Here is a 23736-nt window from a genome sequence, read left to right as displayed (position 1 = left end):
AAAATAAAACGGTCTACGCCTTGCAATGTCAATTTTACGGTACTTGTTTCCTAGCACGATTTTCAATCGTATGGCATCTTATGCATTGTATCGCATCGCATGCCATATAGCCGCATGCAATGCGATTTTGGCCCCCCTATACGATTTTTAAATGTATAAGCACCCTAATAGGTGCTTACAATGTTAAATGCACCCCCACTATGAATGCCAACCTGAAGCGCGAGGGGCTGCGGTACGTGTCCTCTGACCTTTTCATACCCCCACTATCCACGTCGGCGTGGAGTTGATTGTAGATAGAGTGGCGAGCGCAGCGAGACCCGCGTATTACTTTACATGTATTCCGCGTGCGCTCACCACGCTTCGGGCTCAGTGGCTCGCTGCGCTCGCCACACTATCTAAAATCAACTCCGTGCTAACGTGGATAGTGGGGGTCTGAAAAGGTTGTAGGTCGCGTACCGCCGCCCCATGCGGGCTCGCTGCGCTCGCCACGCTGCGGGTTGGCGTTGATACTGAGGGTGGTGTTGGGGGTGCTTTTAACATTGTAAGCACCCATTGCGGTGCTTATACAATTAATAATCTTATAGGGGGCCATTTAACATTGAAAACACCCATTAGGGTGCTTATACAATTTCAAATCGTATACCATTGTATATGGCATACAATGGCATACAATTTCATGGTATATGATTTTTAATTGTATAACATCGGGTGCCATCGCGTCGCATCGCATACCATTGTAAGGCTTATGGTATATGATGCGATGGGTGCCGTGCTAGGAAACAAGTACCCAACTTACATTCACCATACTTGCTCTCACAGGTGGAAAAAAATAATGCATATACTGTACCTAAAAGAGGTCTCAATAAACAATTGGGGAGACACCATAATACTTCCTACAGTTGACCAAGTCCTCCTGACATAACTGCAATGGAGAATGTGTCTGCCATCTTGTGAATGGCATATTACCAGTCAGTCCTCTAGTGCTAATCACTGTGAGACTGATATAGGATACCACCAAATAAGCTCCCGAGAAGTAATCTATCTGCACCAGCAAGTATGAAACTTCCATGATCTTGATGAATGAATGTATTTACCTCTTGGCCTATTAAATGTCATGTTTGCATAATTAACAGTAACTGGGTTTTGATCTTGTGATTGGAAATATGGTTAAAGCTTCTGTGTACACACCAATTAGCCCGAGCGCTTCTTCCAAGAAACACTGAGTCATCTCTGCAATAAAAGAACTGCGGGAAGGGGGCAGAAAATTAAATAACTGGTTAAAGATTGAAATGAGTTTCAAAAGTTCCACAAATAAACTATAAATGGAAAAAGTGAAAAACAAATTAAACCTTGGATGATGGTATTTTTTCTATTAGTCTGTAAGGTCCACGATGTCTGGCTGGCTTTTAGCATGGAAAACATTAATTAAATGGCTTTTAAAGTTATGTTTTATTTTTACGTTTCTTTATGTTTGGCTGTTTGAATGCTGCTTGTTCCATTTGATGCATTTAATGCAAGTTAAACAGGAAGGGACAAATGTAGTATTGGATAAAAGCCACTTTTGTGCTGTTTATGGACACCCAAGTGCTTATCGAACAGGTCAGCGCCACCCTCCGTCCCGACAAATGCCCCCCGCCGCCACCCGCTGGAGATGGCCAAAAATAGATTGGGCACTGACCAATAGTGGTGTAGCAGGCAGAAGAACTCAGTGAGTTACTTGCTCAGTGCCGGTGACCAAGCCCAGCTGCCCCCTGTCAACAGATCACTGCCCGTTACCCGCAGTGAACATTAAAAAAAATCGGAATGGTTCAGTGTGTTGCCTACTGAGCCATCAGGACCTTAGGCCACCAGGCCCCTTAGCTAGTGCACCGCTTGCATCCTATATAGTTATGCCAGTGGCCACCTGGCATCCAGTGTTTGTACTTTGCACCAGCATAAATATAATATAAACAGCATAGTAGTAACAGTTACATCATTCCTATATACATACTTGCCTACCTGACCCTCTCAATGAGGGAGAAAATGCTCTGCTCCTGGGCTTCCCTGGTAATGTAGGATTGCCATCACCTGTGGGGAGCTATGTATTTGTTAAGAAAGGTGTTTCACCACAGGTGATGGCAATCATACATTACCAGGGAAGTCCAAGAACAGAGCATTTTCTCCCTCATGGAGAGGGTCAGGTAGGCAAGTATGATTATATATCAGTGGTAGCCAACCCTAGCCCTCGAGAGCTACCAACAGTTCACATTTTACAGACAACCTAGCTGCTGCACAGCTGCACTCATTAATCACTGACACATTTTAAAAGATCCACAGATGGAGCTAATTAGCTCACTTGTGATTCTGTGAGGAGACCTGCAAAACATGCACTGTTGGTAGCTCTCGAGGACTATGGTTGGCTACCCCAGTTATATATATAATATATATATATATATATATATATATATATATATATATATAAACTGATGTTACCTTGTTACTATATATATGTACAATATATACATATATATATATATATTCAAAATTTGAGATTAATACATTTTCCACTGGAATTATGGAAGGTATAAGTGTGGAGGATAAGGGTTCAGTTCCCAATATGGTCCTGTATTCCCCACCCTGTGCTTGCATGAATTTTTTCCAGGTGATTTAATTTCTACCCACAATCAGAAAAACATACTGATAGGTTAATTGGTTCTCAATGAAGCATATGCAGTAACTGTTTGGCACCTATATGGGGGCAGTACTTGGATGCTTATGTTGGTGCTGTCAGTCCAAAATGTACCAGTAACTTCCAAAGTTTTCCATTGTAATGTACCATATGCTATTCTGTATGGAGTGTAAATGGGTAGGACATGTGAGCTGTCCTACCTAGTAAATTTGTATGCACAGTTCAAATGAGGCCTTATCACTACTTAAAAAAAATGATATAATTATTTGGTGTGGGGGGGGGGACAGCTGTTATTGTTGTGCCTCGGGGTGCCCCCTTAAATACGCCCCTGGATCACACACATTATGACATTGCAATTATAATGTGCAGCAATTAGTACTTTAGTGGGGTCTTTATGATTTAGCTGCCAATATGCTTATATAGGAAATCTTTGGTACCAAAGGTCAAGCGTCCTATGATGAGGTGTTTAACCTGGATGATAACAACTCCTGATGATTAAACACCTGCTGTTGGTGACTACTTGGATCGTACTCTTTGGGGGGAATTCAAATGTTTGCTGCGCATCCCGGCACACATGCGCCGCCGCCGTCAGTATTCAAATGTTTCTGCCAACAGGCGGGCAAACATCATTTTAGCTCATTACCCCCGGGGATAGCAAATTAAACGTTGAGAAAAGTCAATGGTTTGGCGGCGCAAATGGGGCTTCTCTCTTCAAGCCAATTAGTTTGGTTGGGTTTAGCCACTTAACCCGACCTTAATGGGCGCGATAAGCGCAATCAAAACATTGACCACTGGCTACAGGCATGAATTAGGCCCTATGTATGTATCTGTAATGTGAACTCCTCTCCATTGGCTGTACATGCAGCCTGCAGGATGTTGTGATGTCACAGAGGCCAGAGGCTCAGGTTCTCAGTGACCAGTAACTGCCATTACTGCTCAGTGGTGACAGTTGGAGCTTGGTGTTGATCTGCTGCAGACATGAACTCTTCTGAAAAACCAGCTGAGGGTCCCCCGGCCGCCAAAAAAATGAAGCAGGAGGATGAGCAGAAAGTCGCCTTCGTGGCAGCATTGGGCCTTGTCCCAACGGACAAAGTGGCTGAGATAAAGAAGAAGAATTCTCAGATGAGAGGGATGAAGAGGCGCCGTAAACCCAATCCCAAATACTGTAACGGCACAAACAACCCATATGTGTCTGGGAAAGACTACATCCCTGAGTGAGAGGTGGAGAGAGGAACGGATAGAGGAGAGGAGGCTTAGACAGGCTTAGATGTGTTACTAATACGTTGGCATAAGTTAGTTAGATATTAAGATATTAATTTTAATTCTTTAAGAAATTCATTTTAATTCATTAAGAAATTCATTTTAATTAATCCTAATTAATTAATCATTTAATTTAGTTATATAGATAAAAAATAGGTAGATATCTATCTATCTATCTATCTATGCCACACAGGCCCATAATATTTCCTGCCGATCAGATCTGGGCTCTGTATAATGGACCTGCACATAAGCTAGAAGACTTAGGACGTGTCCTACATTATATGGCCATGCGCCACCATACTGAGTCTTCATGTGCTGCTGCTTGGGGTACATAGAAATGACCCCGCAGCCTCTCTCACCCTCCACCTCCCATTCTTAAACCACATAAGAGACAGAACAGAAGACAGCGCAGCTCATCCACCTGGCGGGAGAGCAAATAACAAGCAGGGTGCAGCCACGACTGGGACTGTAATACAGGAATAATGCCCAGGTGCCCCAAGTGTCAGACACTAATGCAGAGGAACACGATTCTGCGCTGTCACCTAATCATGGAAACCACAAGAACAAGGTAACTAGATGCTGTAGGAACCAGCAATAAGATAATGTATGTGGAATGGAAATATCTGAATAAGTCTCCTGCTATTGTTCATACTGGCCACGCATTGGGGCTACTGGAATTGATCTATAGACTATAGATAGGAACTATAGATCTCAGCTGTATACTGTCACTGCTTTTATATATATATATACAGCATGCCTCCCAACTGTCCCGATTACAGACTGTCCCACAAGTTGCAGACTGTACCGCTGTCCCATTTGGTGGTTGCAGTGTCCTATGGGGGGGGGGGGGGGGGGGAGACTGGGGTAAATTGGTGTAGTCAGTGTTCACCGCTGGTGATTGCTGAATTCAGTGTAGTAGGCGAGCCAGGGTTTCCTGGTTGCTTAGGGAGGGCTGGGCACACCTCCATATTGGGGGGTTGCGGCGCTCCTACTTCTAGTGTGGCAACTAGGAAGGTCATGGCACTTTAAAAACTGTGAGGCATGATTTCCCTCGGTAGGGGGAAGGGGAATCTCATATTCAGTGTGGAGATGGCACTCACGGGACTAGCACGTTCTCTCTAGTAATTGAAATTATTTTCTCAGGACATGCATACGATTATGTACTTTGTATGCATGCCCTGACAACATTATTTAAATAAAATTTTAATGTTAACATATATATATATATATATATATGTGTGTGTGTGTGTTTTTATGTTCCCACCTATGTTTTTTTACTTAATGTACTATTTAACTGACATATATCACATGTGACATTGCATTTCTTTTTGGCACTAGATGTTAATATCATCCATAACCTCACCAGTAAGCAGCACCCACCAGAGTATCCTGCTCCCAGGTCTGGAAAGGAACCGCATCAAGTACAGACACCGTGCAACTAAAATCTGTTTTTTGGTACGCATATCCTTATTACTATATAACTATATCACTAATAATACACTATTAGGTGCCTGTTTCTCTCCCCCACATTTCCATACTGAGTGTGTGTGTGTGTGTGTGTGTGTGTGTGTGTATATATATATATATATATATATATATATATATATATATAGGGAGAGAGAGAGATCCCCAATCTGCGCTCAAACCAGCGTGAGCAGCACCTCTGAAGGATCCTCTGTCAGACAGAATCCAGTATATAGATATGCGAAGAAAAGAAAGTTCCAGAGGGAGCTAAGAATCAAGTCAATACAGTCAAAACAAATATTTAATACATAAAACTGTTATAAAATCACATAAAAATCGCCATTAGGGCAAACCAGAAGTATACAGGAATCACATATACATCTTCATAATATGTACACTTCTGGTTTGCCCTAATGGCAATTTTTATGTGATTTTATTTTTATTTACATCCTGTATATATACATTATATTTAAAAATATAGAATTCTCGCCCTAAGGTGCATATTTATTTTGCGGAAATAAGAAATGATGTACTACCCAATCGTGTGGGTCCCATTTGGCCCCATGTCTGATGTGCTTACGCCAATATGCACATGCGCAATTCATGAGAGCGAGCGGCTTTGGCAAGTTTCTCACTCACCGAGCCCTTCGCTCCAGACAGGGAGGACAGGGGCGGCCGCGGGGGAACACTCAACGTTTTATGGACGTCCCCATGAAAATGCTGGGAATTCCCCTGGGTACGTAGGCGGGTCGATACCTGCTCAGATTGGGCGGCTGAGTTCAGTTCCCTCCATCTTTTCGGTGATCTGCGGCAGAAATAAAAGTCAGTTCAGACTGATGTCTATTTCCGACGGGGAGAAAAATCATTTGATGGTTGGCGACCATCGAATGAATTCTCTCCCCTTCGGTCGCAGGGGTGCGCTGCTACTGAGGGCTGGGGAGGAGGGGGTACTACTATTGACGCCTTGGGAGGGGGAGTACTGCCACTGAGGACTAGGGAGGGGGCAGGTTCTGCCACTGAGGGATTGGGGTGCTGCTACTAATGGCTGGGGATGGGGGTGCTGCTACTAAGGGCTGGGGAGGGGGAGTACTGCCACTGAGGGCAGGGGAGGGGGCAGGTTCTGCAACTGAGGGATGGGGGTGCTGCTACTAAGGGCTGGGGAGCGGGAGTAATGCCACTGAGGGCAGGGGAGGGGGCAGGTTCTGCAACTGAGGGATGGGGTTGCTGCTACTAAGGGCTGGGGAGGGGGAGTACTGCCACTGAGGGCTGGAGAGGGGGTCGGTGCTGTTTCAGAGTACTTGGAAGGGGGGGTCCTGCTATTGAGGGCTTGTGAGGCATTAGGGGGGACTTAGATCTAGGCTGCAGAGGTGGAAGTTAGGTTAGGCTGTGGGGAGAAGAGGTTTGGGTTAGGCTCCGTATGTATACCATATATATGTATATATGAACACATACATTCAGAAACCCCCCCCCCCCCCCATAAAATTCCTGCGTTTGCCCCTGTAACCGCACATGTACGCGGCCGTTACTGGGAAGGGCTCATACCAAATCCTCTCTGGGTACTTTCTGCCATATGTGATCTAGGCTGCGATAGAGGAATACATTTTCTATATACAGTATGTGGCTTTATTACTTCACCAACTTCCTACCCTTGTCCATTGATTACAGCGATATTACATATTACATTACCAGCGCTGTGTCTAACAAATGTTTTGTACTTTGGAAGGTGGTGCGATATGTGCGAGAAGCTGGAGATAAATATGAGATGACAGAATAATGGAAGTGATGAGCAGAGCGGCGGAGCCATTAATATTTATCTCGTACATGGCTCCATCATCCAGTGACTGTATGTGGTCTCTCAGCTGCGGCAGGATTACTGTTTGCCTCGTACATGGCTCCATCATCCATTGACTGTATGTGGTCTCTCAGCTGCGGCAGGATTAATGTTTGCCTCGTACATGGCTCCATCATCCGGTGACTGTATGTGGTCTCTCAGCCTCAGGAGCAGCAGGATTAATGTTTGCCTTGTACATGGCTCCATCATCCAGTGACTGTATGTGGTCTCTCAGCTGCGGCAGGATTACTGTTTGCCTCGTACATGGCTCCATCATCCATTGACTGTATGTGGTCTCTCAGCTGCGGCAGGATTACTGTTTGCCTCGTACATGGCTCCATCATCCAGTGACTGTATGTGGTCTCTCAGCTGCGGCAGGATTACTGTTTGCCTCGTACATGGCTCCATCATCCAGTGACTGTATGTGGTCTCTCAGCTGCGGCAGGATTAATGTTTGCCTCGTACATGGCTCCATCATCCAGTGACTGTATGTGGTCTCTCAGCTGCGGCAGGATTACTGTTTGCCTCGTACATGGCTCCATCATCCAGTGACTGTATGTGATCTCTCAGCTGCGGCAGGATTAATGTTTGCCTCGTACATGGCTCCATCATCCAGTGACTGTATGTGGTCTCTCAGCTGCGGCAGGATTACTGTTTGCCTCGTACATGGCTCCATCATCCAGTGACTGTATGTGGTCTCTCAGCCGCGGCAGGATTAATGTTTGCCTCGTACATGGCTCCATCATCCAGTGACTGTATGTGGTCTCTCAGCTGCGGCAGGATTAATGTTTGCCTCGTACATGGCTCCATCATCCAGTGACTGTATGTGGTCTCTCAGCCGCGGCAGGATTAATGTTTGCCTCGTACATGGCTCCATCATCCAGTGACTGTATGTGGTCTCTCAGCCGCGGCAGGATTAATGTTTGCCTCATACATGGCTCCATCATCCAGTGACTGTATGTGGTCTCTCAGCCTCAGCCGCGGCAGGAGGGATATTATATACACGTGACCATTACATCATGTGTTCTGTTACACATATATGTATCGTAAAATAAATAATGAAAATGCACATGACTGATTGGTGCTCATTTACTGTCACTCACCTCCCTGTATACTGCAGTCATTACTGAGATACCAGCACAGGTGACTGACGCGTTTCACTTCTCATGTAAGCTTATATGGGCCTATTGTGTTAGTACTCAGGAGGTAGCACCTTGGCTTAGACCCTGGATGGATCATACTCGCTTCCCTTCTAGTCACTATTATGAGCAGGTGTTGGTAGTGGTAGACCAGCAGAATAATTTAAGTTCATAAATAGAACTCAGATTGGGGGCCGTCACCTTTCCAAAATAAAACAGAGTAGAGGATTGTAATAAATATGTAAATCCGCATGGAATTTCTAGTAACAGTGACAGTGAGGCCATACTCCTCCTGTACACCTGCCCCTGCTGGCTAATGGGTTCATTATACCACCTTGAAATAGCAGCGGAGAGGGGTATGAACTAAAGAACCAATCAAGGACCATAATTTTTCCCTGGCCTGTTAGAGCAATGGGAAACTCCTGGGAAATGAACAGCAAGTAGGCCCTGGTGGTCCAGCTGGTGAGGGAACCTGCATCTTGAGACTTTAATAGGTTTTCTAGTCTATATTTCCTGGTATTCTAGTCTATATTTCCGCCATTACAGTCCAGGTTAATCTATGATTGAGCACAGGTGACCTAGGGTCCGATTCCGACCTGTTTGTACTGGAATCAGACCCGTCCCCTATGGTCGGGTTTGCGCATGCGCAATCTCCAGGAGCAAACGGTCTTGGCGAGTTTCGCACTTGTTGAGACGTTCGCTCTATAGTGGGTGGGCAGAGGGCTGGAGCAGGTGAACACCCAGCGTCTTTATGGGCCCACCCATGCCTTCTCTGGGGGGGGGGGGGGGCGACTTATGTCACATGACATATGTCTAGACTGACTCATATCTGCAAACGGGGGAAAAAAATCATTCGATGGTCAGCAACCTTTGAAAGATTTTTCATCCGTGCGGACACATCCCCTTGCATGCTAGTTAGCGGATATGTGTGGGAGTGGGGGGGGTGTGGTGTCATTAGGACGAGCGGCATATACCTGTTTACTAGGCTGCGATCATCTGCAGACTAGTGATCAGGCACTTAATTAGTATCTCAGTCAATTTGGCTCACCCATATGGGCTCCAAAATGGATCCCATGGTAACCGGGACTGTAACGGTTGAGTTTGGGACAATGGAATCTTTAATTTGACCTCTTCAAAAAAAATACAGATTTTTTGGACAGTCGGAAAAATCGTCACGGTCAGAAAACATGCGGATCAACGAATTACTCGCCGCTCCGCGTGGGTTAGTCACAAAAGGGCCAAAAGGGAAACTGCATCGGCAGAAATCCGTCCGAAAACAGCCGCAATTGAATAAGGAAAATCCATGTTTTTACTATACAAAAAAATGGACTATTCCCCTGAAAAGGAGTTGTCCTGGTACTGATCCATGCTGCTGACTCCAACTCCCACTGGAGGTAGTCCCTTGCTGTCCTGTAGAGACAGATTCGAATTTGGCCCCATTCCCGATTGGGGGAGGGGGGGGGTCTGGGCATGTCCACAGTCGCTCATGTGTATGGGCAAACCCCGGAAGGAACGCCTTCGATGAGTTTTTCACTGACCAGGGTGTTTGCTACATTATGGGCATGCGGGGGCGGAAGTAAGGGACTGCCCAGCAATTTATGGGAGTACCCACAAAAAGGATGTCACATGACGTCAGCGCCGGCCCAAAATGTGGCAGAAAGCGGCCATACAGATACAGAGGGGTGAAAAAAATCATTCGATGATGAGCGACTATCAAATGATTTTTTATCTGTGCGGCCGTATGTGAGCATGGTAGCGCGAGAATTCGGGCGGCATGCATTGCGCGGGGTGACATTTACCTGGTCGCTAGCCACCGACTATGTAGCCCAGACTTGCCTTCCCGCAAATCGGGTCCCCCTCCCCCCCCCTCCCCGGTAAGGTGGGCAAGTCTCCCGCATTTTCCTTACAGGGCTCCCCCCTTCCCCACGGTTTAAAGCTCCGCGGGGAGGGGGCAGGGCTAAAATGGCGCGATTTGCGTAATTTCGCATCATTTTAGCCCCGCCCACCATCCACGGACCTGCAAATTGATGCTGCTGCCGGTCATGGGGGTGGGGCTTAGTGACATCAGCCTCATCCCGCCCCCACAACATAGCCTCTTCCCGCCCCCCTTTCACTCCTCTCCTTCTCCCGGAGAGGAGTTTTAAAAAGTCGGTAAGTATGATGTAGCCTAGCGAACTGGTCCGAATCAGGCCCAAGGTTTTTTTTTTAAACACAACCCAATCATATTCCTCAACTGATTCTAAATGAATACGGTCATTAAATATTCAGTGGACAGACTCTATACCACTGGTTACAGAAGCAGACCATGGACGAGCCCTATATTTCCAACAATTCTGATTTATTAACGTATAAAACAAATATTCATCAGACATCTTACAACGGTATAAATACAAAATCCATGAGGACTAAATACTGGAAATAGAACTGAAGCCAAACAAGACTTTCTGTACTGTACTGTATTATAACAAGGACAGGAATAAGTGAGTTAATGATGTATATAGCCTGTGTGTTTATACTCAGATTTGTTTTAGCTTCAGAAAATATATTTCCACAAATGAATTTAATATATATATATATATGGTCTGACTGATTTACTTTGTTATAAAATAATATTTTTAAAAGTGCATTAATGGACTGGCTGGAAAATCCATCTAGTGAAATAACACCAAAAGCATTGCCGGATTAAGGAGGGGGGGGGGGGGGTAAATCTCCTAGGCCCCCTATGTTTAAGGGCCCCCAGCCAGAGCTGCTGTCCTGGAAGAGTCTGCTCATGTCTAGGCTAAATGGCTATCAGCATCACTCGCAGCAGCAGCAGCTGGGAGTGAAGTAGAATCATCCCCGGCGCCTGCTCCTGTGCGCGACTCCCCAGGCCAGTACACTTTGGGGGTTATTCTTATGCATTCGCACGGGGGACCGATGTTGTCCATCTGCGCATGCGCAGACAAAGGGTGTCTGAATAGGGCTGCACCAACCACAACCAGACCCCAAAAATTAGTTATAAATGTGTGGTATGATATTAAAATATATAAGTGTTGTGTGTGGGCCGTTCCCGTGCGTGTTCGTGCAGCGCAAGGGGACTCAGACGCACGGCACCATGCTGGCGCCGTGAAACTACACAAGTACCCATTTACTACATATAATAGCATACATAGGTGCCGATTCTGTGGGTGCTTGAGGGCCCGAGCACCCACAGAAATTGATGAGCACCCACCCGCTCAGCAGCGGCCCACCCGCCCGTGTCCCACTGCACTCCCTCTCCCTCGTCGCTGGCACAGTTTTGTACCTGCACTGTGTGGGCATTTATGTATTTGGCACTGTGGGGGGGATTTTTTTACCTGCACTGTGGGGGCATTTATGTACCTGCACTGTGGGGGGGATTTTTTGTACCTGCACTGTGGGGGCATTTATGTATTTGGCACTGTTGCCATAATATGAATATTGGAGACAACTGTGCTGCGTAATTTAAATCAGTATTGTTATGTGGCCACGCCCCTTTCCCATGAAGCCACTCCCCTATATTTTTAGCTTGAGCACCCACCAGCAAAAACATAAATCGGCGCCTATGATAGCATATACAGTGTATATATAGGACCTGCACACGCGGATAAGGCACAAACACAACGGGCACTGCCGGAGGTTTGGTGATGACATGATGGAGAGGTCCCCCCTATCTTAAGTGCCCTAGGGCCAAATGTAGCTAGCTTCAAAAAGTGAGAAAGTGCAGAGTGATAAACAACCAGCCAATCAGCTCCTACCTGTCATTTTTCCAACCCAGCCTATAACATGACAGGTAGGTGCTGATTGGCTGGTTGTTTATCACTCTCCACTTTATCACTTTTTGAAGCTGGATACATCTGGCCCCCAATCTGGCTTTGACCAGCAGTATATTGAACTAGTACCATATATATCCCTATATATGGATGGACGTCTCCTCATCCTGATTGGTCAGGGGCCTTCGCTGGCAAATGGCACTGCACAGTCCTGTTACACCCCTGCTTGTACTGTTAGCAGTGTAACACTATAGGTAATACAGATAATAGAAGCCCGCCACAGTGTTGTTAGCATATGCTGCATACTATAGCTATGCATATATTTTATTTATGTCAATGCTATTAACGCCTGCTCTAGAGAGATCGCAATTTCTGCTGCTTTAATAAGTTCATATGAATATTGATATCCAATAAAAGGAAACACTTTGTAATTAGTGACAATGAGCATAAAATCAATCAGCATTATCCGGAGATGACATTAGAGCACTAGTCCCTGTCGTGGATGCGTATAGAATCTAGATAACACCATAGCTGCCCACCCTCCTGCATTCTGCAGGAGACTCCCTGACATAGCAGCAATCTCCCCCTCATAAGTCTAGCAATCTTCCTCATGCCAACTAGCCCACATTACACTTACACCATAGTTACCTCCCCTCCTGCATTCTGCAGGAGACTCCCTGACATAGCAGCAATCTCCCTCTCTCCCTCATTAGTCTAGCAATCTCCCTCATGTCACCTAGCATTTTGGGGGGGGGGGGGGGAGGAATGAGAGCCATATACATTTACATCATTAGCACTTTACCCAGTATAGTAGCTCTTACTGACTGCTTTGTGGCTCATCTACATTTGGATATAAGTCATTTTAAAAGATTCCTCTCAGATGTAGCAGTACACACCCACGCTTCTAGGTGCCACGTTCACAATCTCTTTTCACAATATGGAACTAGCCACGCCCTTTGGGAGGAGCATGTCACGCCCCCTCATTGGAACGCTGTGCAAAATTCTACTACCAACTATAATCTCCCTGAAACTAGTTTTCAAAAGTAGGCAAGTATGGATAACACTGACTCTAGAATGTAGCATGCCAGTAATACTAACCTTCCCCGTCACCTAAAGCACGCGGATATGGACCCTTTTGTTACAGTACATCATTTTGCAGGGGAGGGGGTTTCAATGCCCCGCCCGTCACTTTAGACAGAAAGAATTGCAAGTATGTGTTCCGCTCCTGTGTGTCCATTGTACTGTATTTTACTCTTGCCAGGTCTAAAAGCACAGGGTTCAGCCACACAAAAGTGGTTAATCTATCTAGTATGTGCATCCGATCAGAGGAACAATTGAATTGCACAGGGCATCCAAAATACAATTGAATTCCCCCCACTGAGTCATTTTGAGCCTGCACTAGCTCAATTATATAATACATATTCATACCTCCCAACTTTCATTCCTCAGCGGGAGGGACACAGACCCGAAGCTCACACGCGGGCTGAAGGCGCGCCGGAAATTTGGGGGCATGGCCTAACAAAAGGGGGTGTGGTCTATACTCGCGGCTCTCCGGCCAGGCCACGCCCCATTTTTGCCGCTGTGGGGCATAAATAGACGCTGTGCGCATGCACACAGCGTCTATTCACGGTGACAGTGGGGACTCCCAACTGCCCCCACTGCGGGACACTGCCAGCCCCAGGAGGGACGCGAGAACGTTCCCAAAGACCAGGAAGTTCCTGCGGTAAATGAGACAGTTGGGAGGTATGCACATGGCAACCACCATGGGGAGGGGCAAGGTAATGGCAAATTATAATAAGAGCAGTTTCCAAATCCATACTTCTAATGTACAACTACAAGATATATATGTAATGGAGTCCTGAAGAGCTCTGTCAGTATGCGAGTATACCAGAGGTATAAATAATACTTATGATGACTGCTTACACCATAAGGCACACTTGCCTACCCTCTTGGAATGGCTGGGAGGTTTCCCAAAATTGAGTGACCCTCCCGACCCCAGAAAGGTGGCTAAGTCCACCACTTTCCCCAGAGGCCACCTGCACCCCACCACACCCTCAGCCAGCCAAAATAGAGTACAGGTGGGGGACCCGATGACACATTTGCATTGAATCATTGTAGCTCCGCCCACGCGGTACTGTGCCTGGTTTTGCGACACTGTCCAGCAGGGTGTGGGGTCACAATAATGCAGTCATGAAACCATAACCCCCCTGGCCAGCCCACCATTCTGATTGGCCGTGCATCCCAACTCCCTTGAGGAGCAGCTAAGTAGGCACGTATGCTATAAGATTGATACTATGGGCATGTATCATTGGATAGACATGAACTAGGTCGACAAGCATTAGGTCGGCATGCATGAAGCTCAACATGACTGAAGGATGACATGCAGGAAGGTCGACATGGGTTAGGTGAAAAGGGTCATTAGGTCGACACAAGCATTAGGTCGACATGGGGAAAGTCAACCTGGGTTTTAAAAAAAAAAATATTCTGTATGTCAACACAGTCGACATGGACACTGAAAGGTAGAACCGTACTTTGGGCACACTATTTTATTCTCCCACTATGCCCTAGTACAGGGCTGGGCAATTGCGGCCCTCCAGATGTTGAGGAACTACACATCCCAGGATGCATTGCATTAGTTTTGCTATGTGACCATGCTGAAACTGATGCAAGGCATGCTGGGATGTGTAGTTCCTCAACATCTGGAGGGCCGCAATTGCCCAGCCCTGCCCTAGTAGATGGTAGGACATGAAATACTACCTGCCAGCGCATGTTGGCCTTTTCACTGTCGACCTTCCCCGTGTCGACCTAAGACTTGTGTAGACCCTGTTAACCTAACCCATGTTGACCTTCAGTCATGTCGACCAGGTGGTGTCGACCTAGTGCTTGTCGATACTAATATGGCAGCATACTGTATATGATCAGTCTCGCCAGAACATAGTTGCTGTATTCTTGCCCCCGTGGGTGCTCGCTCCCGCATCCAGGGGTACTTGGGACCCCCGGGTTATGATTAGACAGTAAGGAAAGTGTTATAGAGATACCTAGCCCCATACATCATAGTAGGACCCTATCAGCAGAAATGAGAAGTGTAAATAAAGCTTACAGTATGTTAGGTATTACAGTATGTTAGGTATTACAGTATGTTAGGTATAGCTTTATTGTCACATTGCACATGTTTTGTAATATGTGAGTAACGTAATGTAAATGTGCAGATCTATCATTGTTATTTATTTTAAAAGAAATCTTGGTTATAGCACATTTGGGACGATAACCGTGTGAAATCTTGCTAAAATCGCAGGTGCGTGACATCTGATCCGATCCGATCCGAAGCACGGTCCGCAGTCCCGATATCATCAGCGGGACAGGGAGGTCGGACGGGATCTTATGTGCTAAGGCTAAACTCACATGTCAAGTGCCAAATTGTATGTGAGCCTCCCGGGGAGCTGCCGGGCGGCTCACAGGAGAATTGGGTCTGGACAAGTCAGCCTAATGTATGGGGGCCTTTAGAGATATGTCATCATTATTATCATACACCTATCCTCAGATCGGGCAAAATTTAGCAATCCACAGACTTTGCTTCCAAGCCAAAATCACTAGGGTTAGCAATCTGTCAAGGCTGGCTACAGAAATCTTGGGGTCTGCTATACTTCTACCTCCCCCCCCCCCCCCCCCCTCCTAATCCCCCGCCCCTTCTGCTGAAATTTAAACCAATACCCCTTTCACACAGAGGGAAAATGCAGTAAAACCCCCGTTTTACTGCATTTTACTATGTACTATTACCCGTCCACACGGATTTCGCAGGGCAGCCTGCTTAGCTGTCCCCGGCGTGTAGGCATCAGGAGCTGGCAGGGAGGAGACGGAGCCCCCCCCCGCAGACCACAGTACAAGTATCGCGGGGGGGGGGGGGGGAAGGGGGGTTCTCCGTCAAAGCATCGCGATGCCAGCCGCATATGTTAGTACGTAAGCGCTGGCATCGCGGCAGACAGCCGGCGAAAGGTGGCGATGTATATAAATACATCCCGCCCAGAAAATGAAACACCCGGGTAAAGCAGTTCCACCCAGGAATTTCATTAAAAACACTGGTCCTTTTTCTGTGTGAAAGGGAACACCCGTGTTGTAAATCCCGTGTCTCCAACCCTGGAATTGACCAGGGTCGAAGACACAGAATTTATGACCAATGTTGACCCTTTCACACAGAAGAAATACCAGTGTTATTCAGCAAATTGCCGGGTAGAAATTTTCAACCCGGTAATTTGTTCTTCTGTGTGAAGGGGGGTCAGGCTGCACCCGGCAAAATGACAAAATGTGTCGGGATTTTCAGACTTTTCTGTCTGAAAGGGGTACAAGCAGGGCTATTTTTCAACAGGGTCTAGCAGGAACTGAGGCCCTTATTCTAGTTCACTCTTTCTGACAAAATATTTCTTAGATGGACAAAACCATGTGCACTGCAGGTGAGGCAGGTGTTACTTGTGCAGAGATAATTAGATTTGGGTGGGGTTTTACACCTGCCTCACCTGCAGTGCACATGGTTTTGTCCATCTAAGAAATATTTTGTCAGAAAGAGTGAACTAGAATAAGGGCCTCAGTTCCTGCTGGAGCCTGCTGAAAAATAGCCCTGGGTACAAGTGAAAAAAGGGTAAAATGGGGGAAATTGGGGAATTGGAAGCACTTCTGCACTAGTTTATTTTCTTTTTATTGTTTTAGAAAATCCCCAATTATAATTGCTGTGTTAGATTACAGTATGGACAAAAATGGGGGTGCTGCCATAGACAATGAATACGTATGTACTCACAGCAGTAGTCAGGCGGCAGCCGGCAGTGTCTCTCTCTCACAAAGTTGTTGATGCTGCTGATGATCTCCACAGGCTAGAGGATCATGTGACAGGCTCCTCCAATCAGAGCACATGTCCCTCTGACTCTTTAGCACAGCCTCATGGGAGTAATTACAGTATCCAGCAGTGCATTGCCCCAGCCTGACCCTATTGCCTGCTGCAGCTGCTGCACCTATGGGGTAGATTTATTATAGCAGCGCTAAGAGCGCCGCTATAACACTCCCTGCGAAGCAGGAGGGGACACCGACAAGATCTACTAAGATCTTGCCGCCGAAGCGGGGGAGCGCTAACTCCCCCCTCCGGCGATGTCGCCTCCAGCTGACAGAGCGTCAGTTAACACTGACGTGCTGTCTCCTTTCCCCCGGCCGGTGGGACTGCGCATGAGCGGGATCTCGCTACTCACGCGAGATCCCAGCGCAGCTCAGCGCCAGCAGCAGGGACAGCGCTGTCCCTGCTGTAGGCATAGGGCATCGCCGCCTGCAGCTGTCAAAGTCGATATCTGCAGGTGGCGGAACGGTCAGCGATGCTGACCGTTCATAAATCAGGCAGGTGGCTGCGCTATGCCTCCTGCCCCACACCGCCGCCGATAAAGTACCCGGCCAGCAGGTGTGATAGATCAGGGGAAGCGCTATCCCCTGCCTTAACGCACGGCGATAGCGCATATTCCCCTGATCGCTGGATAATAAATCTACCCCTCTGTTCCTAGGGCCCGGGATGGCAGTTCTCTTTGACCTCCCCCGGTTGCTGTGCCTGTGATCTGTGCATGAGTAAGGCCTGTACCACACACGTTTATAACTTAGTCTGCGGTGACGGTCACAGTGCCCCCCCCCCCCTAAGCTGCAATATGCTGGGGACATTTGGGGCAGGGAAGGGGCAGCAACGGGCAATCTTCTACTCTGCGATTGTCGTCTGTGCTAAGCACCACGATCATAGCCTGGTATGGATCCACCAGTGAGTGGGATAGACCCCATGTTCAGAACCTTTACCAGTCCAGGGTCAGGAAATGTGCTGGACCACCTACATCAGGCATGTCCAAACTGTGGCCCTCCAGCTCTTGTGAAACTACACATCCCAGCATGCCTTGCCATAGTTTTAGCATTCCCTAATAGCAAAACTGTGGCAAGGCATGATGGGACTTGTAGTTTCACATCAGCTGAAGGGCCATAGTTTGGACATGCCGGACCTACATCCATTCTGAAACGGCCACACCATGCCTGTGATTAAGTCGCCACTTCTCTGTATCCTCCCACAAATGCTCCCTGACTGCGAACACATCCACTATGCAACCACCGCCGCAAGACCCTCGCAGCATAAGCACAGAGGGAAAACCTGCTCTATTACTTCCTCTCTGAATCAGGCCCAGTGTCATCCAGGCAGGTGACATATGAAGCCATCTGCTCATTACAGGCTAAACCAGAAAACAAGCAGAAATATTGTTCGCTTTCAACAAGAATAGTTCAAATTTACATTCCACCTATTCAATGTCAGATCTGTCCAAATGGACACCGATTAATACTGCTGGGGGATATTCCAATGACCATGTACCACATCATCAATAAAATATTGATATTTGCCAAAATAAGGTGGCACTCCTAGCTACCTGGAAAAGCGGGCAAGTCTCCTTGATCCCTCCTCCAATGCCCACAGTCACTGGCAGTCCCCATCAGTTGTCCACGGAAGTGGGCTGTCCGTGGGTGTGATCACGCAATTCACGCTAAATTGCGTCATTGTAGCTCCGCCCTCCACTTTGCAATGCTGGTAATCTTGGCATCGTACAGCGAGGAGCAGAGCCATGATGATGTAACCATGCCCCCTTGCCACTGTACTGCCCACATGGTATGATACAGTGCCCCCTGTTGTGAGGACTTGGCAGCCAGAAAGTCAGTAAGTTAGAGATACATAGGTATATACACCTGCTCATTTGCCTATTTAGAAGAAGCCTCTCTCTTTGAGCATAGGTCCTGATTCACCCTTGAATGCTGGACCAACTGTGATGCCAGGGGCGTAGCTGTTGAGACAATGGAGGCTCCAGCCTCCGGGCTCCAAGCCCTGAAGGGGCACCTGCATGTAAAGCAGCACATGTGGGACACACCTGTAGTTAATTGGCTCTATACCAGGAGCCCTGCTAACATCTGCAATAGGGGACAGGATGGCTCCTGCCTGGTGCACTGAGCCTGTGCTGCAGTAAGCAATGTTACTGGACTCACTACTGGACTCACTGTGGCTATGCACAGGAGAATGTTGACACACAACCATATGCAAATCTAAGCGGTGGTTCGGGGGTTCCCTGGACCACCCATTAAATCCGGCTGCTAACAGTGAGGCACACGATGGCAGCAGCCGCTCTGCTCATGCTTCTAACCTCTGAACCGCCTGCACTCACAGCGCGCTGGCCGGAGCAGGTGTTCGCTGCGGCGCTACCCTCCATATAGAGTCCCTCCTAAACCCCGGCCTGCCCACACACTTACTGCACAGCACAGTTTGTCTCTCATCGTGGCCACACTGTGATGACACAAGCGCCGCTCCACCACCGTCACCATGCTGCAGAGCTTCTGTAGGCTTCCCTGCAGGCAGCAGATTCCTGGCAGCAGCATGTATTGGTACAGCTGCTGCGAACAAGACGCCGGCGCCTGGCGCGCTATGGGATGGGAAAAATGAATTTTATATAGGGCACGCCCCTTTCTGTGAAGCCATGCCCCCTTTTTGGCACGCATGGCTTTGGGTACCTGCCCTTCTGCAGCAGTAGTTGCATTTGGGACCACCCATTAGCACATTTCTAGATTCACCAGTGCACTCAACATATTTGGGGTGGTGGGCACCAAACTCAAACTTGCCTCCGGGCAACTGAGATGAACTTACGGCTCTGTGCGATGCAGCTGTCCAGTGGTTTATTTACTGGGATTGCACTGGAGCCACAGTACATGTGTGCAGCAATGGTGCCACAGTTTGATTGCCTCCTGTTGCATTAGCAGAAGTTCTCAGACCCACTGCTACCGAATTCTCAGCACCGATCACTATTGCATCCACCTCTGTCTGAATAAAGATCCATACACACTGGGAGATTTTGGCCAGCGTGTGTGGACAGCGATGATTGCCGACTTTCAAAAAATCCTCTCCGGGAGAAGCCCGGAGAGGAATCTTTCATTACGAATTTTGGGGGCGGAGCTTAACAGTGATGTCATTAAGCCCCGCCCCCATTACGGAAAATATGCTAAATAACTGATATCCATGGAGGGGGCGGGGCTAAAATGACACGATTGTGCCGTTTTAGCTCCGCCCCCTCCCCTGAGACCCGCGGATTGCGGCATATAAAATGCCGCGATCGGGGGGCTCAGTGGGGGTCCCCCTGATTCTGGGAGGGTTGCCCACCCTTCCGGGGGCCGGGAGGAAGGACCCGATTTTCGGGAGACTCCCGCAAATTCAGGGAGGGTCGGCAACCCTGCATAATATACCTTTAAGATTTTTCTATTTAAAGAATGAAATGTGAAGCCCCTTCTTTGTACAGAACGGGTGTTCGATATATGAATACCTCAGTTACATTAACTTGTGCATTATTGTACAGAACCAGAAGCTATGTGTTAGGTAAACTGGGTAAACTCAGCAGTAATTAAACACTCCATCATTTAGCGCATTTGAAATGTAAAACTGTTATTTGCAATCTACAACTGTCATTTTTCATACTTTCTCTTTAAATGGTCCAGATTCATTCTGGTTTAGCTGCTGTTGTAGAACTGATATCCAGGAAATGCAGAGAAATGGCAACATTATCCGTTTAAATAAAAATAATCCGCGAGCAACAAAGGAAGTCATAAAATAAACGGTGATTGCAATATATACAACCCAGGGAAATACAGAACGACCAGGTAACAGCTGGAAGGTTCTGGAGGTTGTTTGTTTTGTTTAAAAAGAAATACATCATTTGGAAGTAAAACAAGCCTGATTCAGAACTGTTCGCACAGGCCCGAATTCCTCCCCGACCCCGATGGTGGGGGTCTGCGCATGCCCTAGAAAGGAGGGCAAGCCTCACAGATTTCTGCCCCTCTTTCCCACCCCTCCCGTCAGCGTGTGCATTTGCAAGGCGGGGGTGGGGGCGGGGCCATGAAGACATGCTCTCACTAGCCACACCCCCAAAATGCATCATATTGCTGTAGTCCGGCCCCTGTCCTGCCCCCTTCCCCACCCCATCAGTAGCCCCGCCCCCCTGCCTGGAAGAACTGTCGCAGAAAACCAGGCAACTTTTCTTGTATCTGTGAACATAGGGAAAATCATTCAATGGTGATCAAGCATCGAATGATTTCTACTCTGTGCGCAGTGGCGTAACTATAGCGCCGCAGCCCTGGCGGCGGCAGGGAGGCGCTGACTAAGTGTGGGCGCCTGGGGGACTGCGGGCGCTATTGGTACGCTCCCAGCTCCCCCCTCCTTGTGGGTGTAGCAGGGAGTGAGCAGGGGGTCCGTGCGGCGTGGGTGTACCTGCGGCGCTGTCTAGAAGCCGCTGAGAGAGGGTTCCCTGCGGCACTGTGTAGTGAGTTGGTGCCGGGTCCCTGCAGTGTCTTGGAAATAACCGGGGGGCGGCGCGGGAAACGCTTCTGATTTTGAAAACACTGGCCGCACACTGATTGGCTGAGTTTCATGGGGGGAAGGGGGCGCAAAAATTTTCCCAGCGGGGCGCAATATTTATTGTTCTGACACTGTGTGTACGGGCGCATGCGAGCACATGTGTAAGCGTACACATCAGCTCGCAGCATAGCATGGGGATTCGGGCAGCGGTGGGGTGTTGTACATTTGGCGTGGCGGCGTTAACCTGCTCGCTAGGCAGCGAATATACGCAGCCTAGCGAGCAAGTCTGAATCGAGCCGACAGTTGGGCCATCAGTGCAGGATTAATCCCTTTAACAACGTGATTCCGATTGTCATTGACGTATAGGTTTATGCATTGTCAGGCAACGGTGACATTTGTCAGCCTTCTCTACTGTCAGTACGGTAACATAAATATATAGTAAGAAACAGCGTGAAGGAACCAAGGACAGATGGAGGTAAAACGAGCACGTTATATCACATTTCTCCATCCCACAACATTGATTATTATTATTATTACTGTGTTTTATAGCACCACCAGTTTTGCAGCGCAGAGAATATCTGCCATTTACCTTTGTCACTAAACCACACATATTAAGGTACATTTTAGCCACCAGGTATTTACCCTGTCAATATATTTTTGAAGTGTGAATATAAAATGTGTGCGAGGGGGGCCTCGGAGAACATACAAACTCCACACAGGTTGAAACAAACCCATGCCACAATGAGAGGACATAAAGCTCCACAACTACGGGTACTTAACCCTTTTAGTGCCAATGTTGCTGTGAGAGAGCCTCAAAATATCCGCTAAAAATGCCAGCGCCGCTCACAGCGACTGTTCTGTTTTTTGGGTGCAATATACAACTAAACTTCAATGAATTGGCGGTAATTGTATTTATTTACATACCTCCTAACATCTGTGTCTCACTAATTGGGACACTCGCACGGCGGAGCCGTGTATGGGCAAAAAGGGGGTGTGACCTATCAAAAGGGGCGTAATTTCCTGGGAGGACATCCACGCCCCCATTTTTCACCCTTCTGCATCGCTGAATAGGACGCTGTGTGCATGCTCACAGCGTCTATTCCCTTCAGGCTGATGGGACTCCCAACTGCCCCCTTCCCCGCCGTGGGACACTGGACGTGGGAAAAAACTGGGATGTTTCCATGGAAAACAGGACAGTTGGGAGGTATTTATACTAAAAGAGCAGACACTGTGAGCAGCGCTGGCATTTTTAGCAGATATTTTGAAGACCCACTCACAGCAATGTTGGCACTGAAAGGGTTAAGATCATGGTCCTTGTATGGTGGATGAGTGTAGTACAACATGTTAACATTCCAAATATGGACACCAGAAGGTCTGAATATTGATATTTATGATGTCGACATGGCAACATTATGCTGACATAAGCCCTGATTCAGCCCCTGTAGCAGCACTTCGAATTCGCAGCCCTGCATGTGCATGATGGGCCTGATTCTGGTTCACTTGCAAAGAAAATTCTCTCTCGAATGGACAAAACCATGTGCACTGCCGGGGAGCAGATGTAACCGGTGCAGAGAGGTTGTGATTTTGTTTCTGTGCAGGGTAAATACTGGCTGCTTTAGTTTTACACTTCAATATAGATATCAGTTTGAAGTACAAACCTCACCCAAATCTAACTCTCACTGCACGTTACATCTGCCCCTCCTGCAGTGCACATGATTGACATGATCTCCCCACGGCGATCGCAGCGCTGAGTAAGTCCCGGCTTACATGGCACTGCGCAGTAGGGGGGATTCATTCAATGGTGAATGATTACAAATGGTTCCCCCCCCCCCCCTCTTCAAATGGCACAATTTCATTTGATTATGACCTTTCTGGACGATATATCGTTTGTATGTGTTTTCTATCCGATCCGATCTGATGCGCGCCACCTTGAGTGCCAGATACGGTAGGAGCCCCTAGATCACTTGTACCGCACTATTGATTTATCGGAATCGCTTGAAATCGGATGGAAAATGGCGTGCTTTTTGCACATGCGATATATCGTATGCAATATTTCGCAGGACATTTGACTGGCATTCCCAGTCCCTCTAGCCCCCTAATCCAGCCCATCAGAGATATGCTATGGTACAATTGTATACCATAAGATATATTGCATGTGATTTACTTGGCTTGATCAATCATATGAGAAATATCTCATACAAACATGACACCAAAGTACA

At 47.5% G+C, this 23736-nt stretch overlaps 1 protein-coding gene across 1 annotated transcript in view; it reads right to left on the bottom strand.

Annotated features, from left to right (window-relative positions):
- ZFHX3 (zinc finger homeobox 3) overlaps positions 1-16998 on the bottom strand; it is a 692957-nt gene extending 675959 nt beyond the window's left edge. The window contains exon 1 of the mRNA XM_083165485.1: positions 16922-16998. The gene's annotated coding sequence lies outside the window, so the exon portion shown is untranslated. The remainder of the gene's footprint in view (positions 1-16921) is intronic.
- Between the last annotated feature and the right edge of the window lie 6738 nt (positions 16999-23736).

The sequence above is a fragment of the Crinia signifera genome, chromosome 11, assembly GCF_055691185.1.
Source record: "Crinia signifera chromosome 11, ASM5569118v1, whole genome shotgun sequence".
Lineage (NCBI taxonomy): Eukaryota > Metazoa > Chordata > Amphibia > Anura > Myobatrachidae > Crinia > Crinia signifera.
The sequence above is the reverse complement of the archived record's forward strand: the minus strand, read 5'-3'. Positions and strand labels throughout refer to the sequence as shown.